We start from the raw sequence: 11416 nt of genomic DNA, 5'->3' as shown, positions 1-11416 counted from the left end.
AGTCCAAATAAAAAAATACACCATATAAAGTAGGCCTATATACTGCAGTCAACATGTCGATGTATCCTTGAGCAAGATACTTAACCCTGAGTTGCTCCCGATGGCATGACCAACGGTGTGTGAATGTGTATGCATGTTAGTTCCTAGAGTAACTTCTTCTTCTTTCGTATAACGTTATATGTCCAACTCGGTGTCGTGTAGCCATGCCCGCATCTCTGGTCCTAGGTCGAAGAGGCTGGCTTCCGAGGGTGGTCTATATAAGGGGCAGATGGTGATTATATGGACAGCGGTCTGCTCAGGGTCACCGCACTCGCATGCCGCACTGTCCGCCAAGCCCCACGTCTTCATCGTGGTTTTAAAGCGACCGACCCCAGTTCGTAGACGGTTTAGAGTGGTCCACTGCCGGCGCGGTAGGTCGTCTCCTCCAATGGTGCCATCTCCTGGGTCCCAGATGTAACGGTGGATTCGGGAGGGCCCGGCTGACACCCACTCCTGCTTCCAAGCTGCTGCCAACCATGCATCTCTGGAGATGTCCTCAGAGGTGGAGTTGAGCATCTCTTGAGCTGCTATGTTGTAGGGGTGGCGGGACTTGAGTCTGTTTGGAGGTGCTGGAGTTATTGTGGTGTGGTGCAGGATGTGCCAGTCATACTTTTGTGCCTTCCTGGCCAGGGCGAGGGTGGCAGCCTCCCGTCGGAGGCCGGCCGGTGCTATTCCCGCAAGGACTGGCAAGAGTGACACAGGGGTAGGCTTTAAGCATCCAGTTATTATTCTGAGGGAGGTATTGATAGCCACGTCGACCTTTTTCGCATGAGGGCTTCTGCTCCAGACTGGGGCGCAGTATTCGGCTGCAGAGAAGACCAGGGCTTGAGTGGATATTCGCAGCGTCTTAGCGGAGGCTCCCCAGGTTGTTCCAGCGAGGCGGCGGATCAGCGCGACCCTGGATGTCACCTTGGCCTTGACTTCTTCCAGGTGTTTATTAAAGGACAATGTCCGATCCAGACGCACTCCAAGATACTTCGGGGCTTGCTGGACCTCCAGACATTTGTTGTCAACGCGCACCTCAAGTTCCCTCTTGGCTTCTCTGGTGCTAAGGTGGTATGCCGCTGCGACTGTTTTCCCGACGCTGAGCTGTAGGCGCCACCTTCGGAGGTATGCTACTAGTGTGCCCATGTCTTCGTTAAGACCCTCTTCCATCGCCTTCCACGTTGGTCGGCTCAGCATGATGGCAAGATCGTCTGCGTAGCCATACTTTCTGGATGTTGTATCAGGTAGGTCGTGGATGTAAATATTGAACAGCATCGGCGAGAGAACAGACCCCTGCGGTACCCCGTTCTTCAGTCTTCTGAGCCTACTGCACTGGCCATTGCTGGTCTGGAGGATAAAGCTACGGTTGGAAAGAGTCTCCATGATGAACTTCACCATGTGGCGGTCCGGTATTGTCCTCAGCAGCTTCAGGTGGAGTCCCCGGAGCCACACAGTGTCATATGCAGCAGTCAGATCCAAATACACTACCCCAGCTTTCTCATTGGCCTGGAAGCTGTCCTCGATGTCCTGGCAGAGTAGTGTTACCTGGTCTGCTGTTGATCTTCCACGACGGAAACCAGCTTGTTCCCGTGGGAGCTGGGAGTCCACCACTGGCTCGATGCGGCTATGGATCATCCTCTCCAAGATCTTAAATGGGACACAGAGCAATGAGATTGGTCTGTATGACTTGGGGTCTTCTGCAGATTTATTTGGCTTTGGCAGAGCTATGACAGAGGCACGGCGCCAAGTCTTTGGGAGCTTTAATCTCTGGTAGCATGATGTGTAGAAAGCACAGAGCCAGCCAGATGTTGTTGAGCTCTGGTGGATGACGAACTCCGGGTGGATGTTGTCACGGCCAGGGGATTTGCCTGGCTTGAGCTTGCTCATGGCCTCACTGAGTTCCTCTGCTGTGAATTCTCCCGAGAGGTTGGAATCGACACTGGCCGCTCCCGAGATGCAAGACACCTCACGCGATGTCAGTCGGGCAAAGGCTTTGTCAGCGGCCGTTCTTCATGAGCTGGGATGCGATGGAGTTTGCTGTGACTGGGCAGCTGTGGGGTGTTGTATTTCTGCCTGTGAGCTGGTTGATGGTCTGCCACCGCTTGCGACTAGAATGGGTGAAGTCGATTGATTCAACGACCTCTGTCCATCTGGCCCTGCGGGTGATATCTAGCTTCTTGAGCAGTGCTGCTGCAGTCACATCCACCTCTTCTCTGGAGCTAGCCCTCTGGTGGTCACACAGAAGGTGGCTGCATTCCTCGTCCCAACCCGGGATGTAATTCCTGTTATAGCCACGTGGGATGGACTTCTTTGCCGCACCCAGGAGGACCTGGCAATAGGCTGCATAGGCCGTATCCAGGTCGGCTGTGCCTGGGTCTGGCAGGCCAGCTGACATTCTTTCAGTCTCCTCAGCATACGACTCCCAGTTGGCCTTTCGGAAGTTCCATCGCTTGACGGGTTTCCCTGGTACCGGTTCCACCAGTGATGGGACTTTAATGATGGATGGTCGGTGATGTGAGCGGGGAAACCTGTCCAGGACGCGTCTCACCGGTATCGGGTCGTTACTGTGGCATGTGGCGAAGGCCAGGTCCGGGTTGGTGGAGGTGTTCCAGCGTGCAGAGAAGAAGGTTGGAGGCTCCTTGGGGTCATACAGCAGCAGCGCATCAGTGTTGGAGGCCCATTCACTCAGCGCCACTCCATTAGGTGTTGTGTAGTTGTAACCCCAGTCTGTGTGCTGACAGTTGAAGTCCCCTGCATAGATGGCAGGTGCAGTTATTGATGGGAGTGACGTCGTGGACAGCTCTGATGGTGGGGGCTTATATACGTTGACGACTGATGTTTCCTGGATTTTTGTAACCAGCCACTCGATGTCAGAGCCTGGTGGGGATTGGCTACTGGCTGACCAGCTTATTTCAGTCAACATACACTGCTCTGTATGAATGGGTGTGAATGGGTGAATGACATTTCGTATGTAAAGCGCTTTGAGGGGTCTTAAAGACTGGATAAAGCGCTATATAAGCACAGTCCATTTACCATTTACCATATTAAAAGTTTGCATAAGACACAATGTTAGGAGCCACATAGTTGGCTAAATTATAAAAAAACACAAATTATATGTAAGTGTTTGGCATATATTTCTTCCTATGTATAACCGATAAAAGACCTCAGTTAGAACAAATCGTGTTCTTATTCTAAAGAAATACAAGTCAAGTATTTGGGGCAGATGAGACAAGAATAGCAGTGACATTAGGAAGACTTGAGGGCATGTGTAGTTGTCTCAGTTTTCAAAATGTAAATCTACCCACCTGCCACGACACATCCAGGCAGCACCAAGACATTCATTTTTGTTATGAGATTGATAACCACATGGCAGACTTCACTGTAGTGAATGGCAATGAGATCAGAATGAAAAGCTTATTTAATTTAGTGTACATTAGGACTCGGTCCCATTATCCCAAATTATCCAGATGCTACATTGTACCCCCATCTACTGTATGTGGAATAACATGGTTTCAGTAAATTTGATTTGAGCCACAATTAAAATATTAGATACATTTGTTTTGTTTTGGCAGTTATGTCGTGTTTGCTTTCTTGCATATGCCTTTAGCTAAGAAGATTGATACAACGCACCTGAAATGAGAGTAGGACTGATCTTATTATATGACTCTTGGCAAGAGGGCTCAAATTGTCAAGCTATTCCTATCAGAGAGACATTTAAATGTTATTTGGCACATAATGCATCTACTTATAGCAAATAATAACAATGTAGTGTTATAGTGAAATGTATAATAGAATAGTAGTGTATACAATTTCACTATAACACTACAATACTATAGTAAAAAGCCAACAGTATGTCAATCATTAGTGTAATGGCCTCCCTATGCCAGCTGATTACAAATGTCAGAGTTACAGACTAAGAGAAGCCTGAGAAGAATATATAGCCTTTACTAGAGTACTGCTGGCATATGTACTCGTACATATATAAATAATGCCCTTTACAGAAATAGACACAGTCACTGTAATACAGAAACAGGAAGACATGAAGATCTGTGTGACATCAGTATGGTGCCACGAGGCAAACCAGACTTAATTAAATGTATAAAAGAATATGAAAATGTTCACCTACAAATAGGTTCAAGGTTCTTTATTTCAAGGTATCATGCTGGAAAAACTAACAATGCTCTTGAGCATAGTCTGTGCAAGGAAAGCCTTTTATCAGTGTATCCCTTTAGCTTTATTTAATGCATGGCTTAAAACCAAAAGTCCATCAGAATTAGTTTCAAATCAAGGATTTCTTCTGTATAGATTAGATAGACAAACAAAATGAATAAAGTTACTCTAGAACTTGAACAAAATGTGTGTCTATATTAAAGTAAAGGCGGCTGTGGCTCAGTGGATAGAGTACTGGACTTTCAATCAGGGTGTACCAAGTTCGATTCCCACTGCATGTCGTTGTGTCCCTCGGCAAGACACTTCACCCCAAACTGCTCCTGTGGGGATTGTCCACAGTACTGAATGTATGTAAGTCACTTTGGATAAAAGTGTTTAACAAATTATGTAAAGTGTTATTCTTAACTGTTGTTATGCATTCATGACTTCTCTGATCAGATTATAGTACAGTTATGTAAGGTGCTAAGAGTCGAGCCAGGACAAAGTTCCAGCTTTAGACAAACAAACACAACAGTTTGTCTCCCCGGTACAGTCTCACAGTGTCACTCTGCTGTTTCTCAATCATTCTGAGAGCCAACCCCACCAGTTACAAGCAAATCCAACTTCTCCCGCTTCTCTTAGTTATTATTGTAATTCTTAGAGAGTTGTTATTCAACACATTTACACACACACAACACACACACACACACACACACACACACACACACACACACACACACACACACACACACACACACACACACACACACACACACACACACACACACACACACACACACACACACACACACACACACACACACACACACACACACACACTCCCCCTATGCTAGCCAGAGAGGGAACAAGGACACACGTGTTGGGTTTTCTAAGAACTGAGTCATTCATCCGGGAGCAACAAGAAGCCAACTAGAGGGGGAGAGGGGGGGGAGAGGGGGACACATTCAGAGAATATGGAGATAGGCGAGTGGGCTAGAGAAAGTATTTGCAGAATGTCAATATATGTAAACACAGTAATAACTTATATATATAAGTCATCTTTTAATTTGTATAGTCTAAAGTAAATTATGATAGACTGGAGTTAGATGAGGAGATGGTTTCTAGCTTATTTTGTTGTATGGTATGGTTAGCTTGTATTAGCACAAGGACTGGAGATAGGTGGATAGCTTGCTTTCTCATTTCAATGACCAGTAACAAAGTCAACCTAACAGCACCTCTTAAACTCACTAATTAACATAATGTTTCGTTTGTTTAATCTGTACAAAAAACAAAGTTTGTCTAGCTGTTTCCCCTTGTTTTCACAGTTCATGCTAAACTATAGCTCTGGCTGAAGCTACTCAGTTCACCTACAGGTGTCAATATTCTCATGTGACAAGATCATTTTTATAATAATTATTAGTTATATAGTATAGTATAATTAAAGAGCTTTACCTGCACTAAAATTGTTTGGACCCATTTTATATCTGGTATGAGATATGAAATTATACCTGGTTTTAGCCCCCTTACTTTTTTTATTTTAACAGGGCTATCATTGAATCAAACAGAAGCATATTCAAGAAAATTACATTGTAAACACTGATAAACGCTTTGGGTAATTTCAGGAATTTCCTTCATTAGAACTCATTTGGTTGTTTGTTTAGGGATAGGTTAGTATTTGCTCTCTGCATACATGCACGTGTAACCGCGGCTCACACGTGCCCTGTACAGACACAGCAACTGAAAAGAAAGTGATACATTTGGCTGCGGCCACACGAGGACGAATTCGGTCGTTTGCGTTACTGTTTAGTGTCATATAGACCGTTCGGCCACACGAGGACGACCAAATACGGCACTAAACGACTGAGGAAACGATAACGGGTCCCAAGGTGGATAGAAAGGCATACGCAACTCTCTGGGGGGTCAAACGGCTCCGTGTGTACGCCCTATCCGAACATTTTCAGATCACTGATAGTGATTGCGCAATAGCCCCACCTCTTCTGCTCACCTCCGCTTACCCCGCGCCATTGCTGAAGTGTTTCGCCACCAACAACAACAACAATGGCGGATCGCAGAGTTGCTATCGTGCTCCGGACGCTATTGACCATGCTACAGTTGTTTGTGCAACATCTACAGCAATAATGATGAGGCAATAGCCCCGCCTCTCCCCACCTCTGCTGCTCACCCCCACGTCAAAGTAAACTGCACCCTGAATTCAGATTATTTATCTTTCTCTCGATATGGACCTAAACGCGAGTGAAGTCTAATCTGACAGGACGGAGACACGCAGCTCTGCTCACCTGCAGCTCCTCCCGCTGCAGCAAAACACACACTTCAAGTCAGATCATCACCCTTAGCTATTTTAATTACCTCTCAAACTCCCTAAACCAGGGTTGCCAACTTTGGGTACCTGGCTGGAGTGAGATTTTGATATCATGGGTTTAATTACACATATGCGCACTAAATGACTGCTATCGTGTCAGCAGCGGGACCTTAGCATATATATAGGATATAGGATATATATACAATATATACAAATACACCAAATTGGACACAGACTATAAAGGGCACAAAGTTTCATTCACTAATGAAAGTCAAACACATGTTTGTTTCCACTGTTTTATTGTGTGCCTGTCGCGATAAGCAATTAATTGACTTATCGTACGATAAATAAAAATGAACTCGATACATTTCCATTTACATGAGGATGTGACTAGCAGTTTGAAAGGATGTACTTCAATTATTATTATATATTATCATTATGTCAGGGGTCTAAAATTGTCATACAACGGTGCCGACAATATTATCGTTTATCGCAATAATTTCCTGGAAAATGTATCCAACAAAATTAATTATCGTGAGAGGCCTATACATGAAACACATACACAAACAAATCTACAGACTTACTCCAAACTGCCAAACATATTAATTAACACACTCTATTTTGGCCTAGTAGAACAATAAGCAGCAGACTTTTACTTTTTTATCATTTCTACTGGATCTTAGATCTGCGCTTGCGCAATACGGGTCGGCAGTTGCCAGAGAGTATTTGTGTTGGGTAATCTATAGGGCTAACCCATACAGTGGTGGGGTGAAGTCAGTATTTGCAATGTAATTACATACACGCTCCCCCTTGACAGTGAAACGCCACGCGTGAAGTTTAGATTATTTCCCTGTCTCAATCCAAATTGAACTGTATGAAATAAAAAGGCACATTTGTCTTGTAGTAAATAAAAAGGGCGACCTGGAGCCAATCCTGCAATTTACCCACAGGTGAAAGAGTTGACATGCTGAAAGCCCAACCCCTGTAGGGGGGTCTGGGGGACTTTTTGAAATACTAACATAAAATACACATTCTGGTACTCTCTTGAGAAGAAAAATAAATACATCTATTATAAGCTGTGTTAATTACTTTACATTGTGGATAAGGGTTGATAGCCCCCATTGTTCTTTGTGTCAACATGAAAGACAGCCCACACACCTATCAATCATCATGGGGTCTTATTTCATTACGTGTTGATTTCTATCAACACGTAATGTTGTATCGATGTATAGATGTACTACAGCAAAAGTATTCTCCGTCGGGACTTCCTGCAACAACACCATGCCGTTATCTTGATTCTGATTGGCCAGAATACATTATCAAAGATGTTCTATTGAGAAGACGATCACTACCTGACAAAAGTTTTCAAAACCGTTTCGAGTCTTCGGTATTCTTGTTTTTGGCGTGAGAATAGTTTGGGCAGAGTGAGAGCGTGAGATTGAGGGTGAAAGCGTGTGTCACACGCCAGATGCGTGAGAGTTGGCAACCCTGCCCTAAACTAGTTATAAATATGTTTATTTGTTACTGTCGGCCGGGTCACTGATTACTGGATGAGCTGCTGCATGAGACAGACACTGACGCTGTCCGAAGAGAAGGAGGAAAAAGAGAGGCTCCGTGTATTTTATTATTATATTATATAGAGTCGTTATTCATTTGTTTTAAAGCTCAATAAATAACAAAGAAGACCTTTGACCGGCACTTTTATAATTTTGTCCGGAAGATTTAAACTGTAATACATGTTGACTGGCGAAAAACGCTGGCAGGTTCCCTCGGCCCCCACCGCGGAGAATAAACAGAAGGGCAACCACGACAACCATGCTTCTTCGCTGCTTTTGTGGAGGAAGTTACAGCGCCACGTACAGGCTCCTGCATATGTACTGCAGCTTCTCCAGCGGTTGGAGCTAAACGAGCGGTCTCGTGTGGACAGACACTATCCGGATAACTATTGCGTGTGGACGGAAGCTTGTTTGTGATTGCGTTTGCGTTAATCCTATGCGTTTAGCCGTTTTCGTCCTCGTGTGGCCGCAGAAAAGGTGCACAATTAACTAAATACACACATACACACACACACACACACACACACACACACACGCACGCGCGCACACACACACACACACACACACACACACTTAAGGGGCAGTGAAGTGCACGTGAGGGCCTAACACTGCTGAATCCCAACTCCCGAGGCTGCCGCTCACGTCAGGGGTGCTGGATCCCTCAACAAAAGACATAAAGCACAACAGTACATCAATACATTGAGATAGTAAAAACACTAATACTCTTGGAGTAAATCCTTGTCTTGAACCGTTTTGTTGACTGCCAACTGTATCGTGTTTCTTTAAATTGAATCTGTGGAGTTTTTGCTGTTTGATCAATTTGAGTTAAAGGGCTAATTTGATCAGTAGAACAGCTAAACTTTAGGCCGTGTGCGCGGCCGCGGTTACACATGCATATGTCTGTTTGTTTACAGTACGTGCACTTGAGTTCTGGGGATATGTTCTCCAGCCACCCTCCAGCAGTGTCGCTCATCTCAGACATGAGGAGAGAGAGAGAGAGAGGGAGAGGAGATGAGAGGAGGAGAGAGATGAGGAGGGAGAGAGGAGAGAGGAGAGAGAGAGAGAGAGAGAGAGACGAGAGGAGAGAGAGAGATAGAGGAGAGATGGGAGGAGATAGAGGAGAAAGTGTTTGCTGAGGTAGGAGGAGCCCGATCTCTCCCAAGAACCCACTCTGAGTTCAGCAATGCATTATTTCTATCACCACAGAGATGGGGGTGTTACTTGGGCTGGGATCAGCCAATCAGAGGGTGGCCTGAGCCATACATTGCAAATGCACTATTGAACGTGCCCAGTATGGAGCCCTGAGGCATGCCTTTAGGGCTTGAGAACAATCTAATGATATGGCTTCAAAGGGCAAGAAATGGATGCATGACACTTCCCTTACTAATGCCATAATGGATGTCATGACATGAACAATCCAGATACAAACATTACATTTTACAATACATGTTACTTGTTAGACGCTTTTATCCAAAGCGACTTACATGCTCAATACTGTGGACAATCCCCACAGGAGCAATTTGGGGTGAAGTGTCTCAGGGACACAACGACATGCTGACTGCAGTGGGGTTTGAACCTGATCCAACACCAAGGCTTTATCCACTGCGCCACACGCCTGCCCCAAACAGTTGCTTTATGATTAATAATCATCATGCCACGCTATCCATTGACCCAAAATAGGGACATTCGTCACCTATTATAACGAGAAAACCCCACACCACGTGGCCACCAGCTCACTTACAGGAATAACAACATCTTATATAATGTGGAGTAGTTGTTGAATTCTAAGGGTTATTAGCTCCATAAACAAGTCATATTTTTGTCTGTGTAAATATAGATATTGTGACATTGTTTATCTGAAGTTTCTTGGATGCTTGAATTAATTATTAATTATATTATAATAATTAAAACAGAGTATGACTGCCTGACAACATAAAGTGCTCGATCAATAGGGTTACATGCAGTTTGCTGTTCCACAGTTTATGTTTGCATTGATCATTCACATCTTTACCTCCAAATTGTAAGACTATTAAAATAATAAATATAAGACTGATGTTAACGAGAAGGACAACATGATGGAAACTTCAGGCAGATATAATCTAAATGAGGGGAGGAAATGTGGAGGTGCTGCCTGAGTGCACAGAGACACTAACACAGGCCTCTGCATGGTGGGACTGTTATGTAATAGCTTGGCTAGCTGAGGTGTATGCCTTTAAAAGTACCCATGTGGGCTTGAGGTCATGCAGAGATATGAGCTGTTGATTCAGCATATGGTCATAGTGTACACAAACAAAGGTACACAAAGTCCATGAACCAAACTGGGAACTGGCATTTAAGTGAAGCAGAAGGACACACTCAAAGACACACACTCTTTCTCACACTTACACACATGAACTGAATGGGAGGGTCATTTGATCACAGTGTTTTTAAGGACATGGGCTTTATTCTTGGAAAGCAACTTAAGACCAGTCAGGTGGACCCTCCTCATCCTTCCTTTTCTATATTTAAAAAAAACCCTCATGACAAAGTTTTACTATTAGAGATTATTCTTAGTAACAATTTACAGTACACTTATTTTCTTTGCCTCTCTCTATAAAGTCAATCCCATAATTTCCCTTAGTTCCACTTTTCTTTATAGCTCTTATTTAGCTCTGCTTAGCTCAGCATTTTTCTGCAACTACTCCAGTGGAACATGGGAAAACCAGGACAAATTCCCTGCCACCTTTTTTATGTAGTCGTTGCATGTAAGTGCAGTTTTCTACATTTAGACAACACAGGTACAGTGATGCTTTTCTATCTTTTATGAGTGTATAGGTAATAGGGCTGGTAATAAGATTGGCAAAATACAAATGAAAAAACCAACATAAAATGATTATAAGACAAAATACTGTTATTTTAATTGTGTTACCCAAGTCCAGCTGCCGTTGAGGCTGTCCTCCTCACTGTGGCTGCTGAAGTCTTGCTCTTCCATGTGGGCCATGGCTCCATATCTTGACTGATGCAGATTGCTGTTTGAAGATCCTACTTCTAATTCTGGTTAAAATCTCTTTAAATGACGGGAAAGCTCTGCTCTTTCTGGACGAGTCCCCTGACTTAAGACTTCAATCTGAGTAGTTGATGCTTGTGCAACGTGCAGTGAGTGTTTTAGACTAAAATTATCAACAAGTGGTTTCTTGGAATGGAGTACTTGGAGGAAATTGAGAGGGTCAGGAGCTGCTGGACTATACTACTGCTACTGGTACACACACACACACCCCCCCCCCGCCCCCCACATACAAACATGATGGATTTGTGGAAATTGAAAACATATGACAACGGCATGCTGCATATTTGTTCAATCTGTTTATTTTTTTATCTTGTAAAATAA

The sequence above is a fragment of the Pseudochaenichthys georgianus genome, chromosome 3, assembly GCF_902827115.2.
Source record: "Pseudochaenichthys georgianus chromosome 3, fPseGeo1.2, whole genome shotgun sequence".
NCBI lineage: Eukaryota > Metazoa > Chordata > Actinopteri > Perciformes > Channichthyidae > Pseudochaenichthys > Pseudochaenichthys georgianus.
This window is presented reverse-complemented; position numbering follows the sequence as displayed.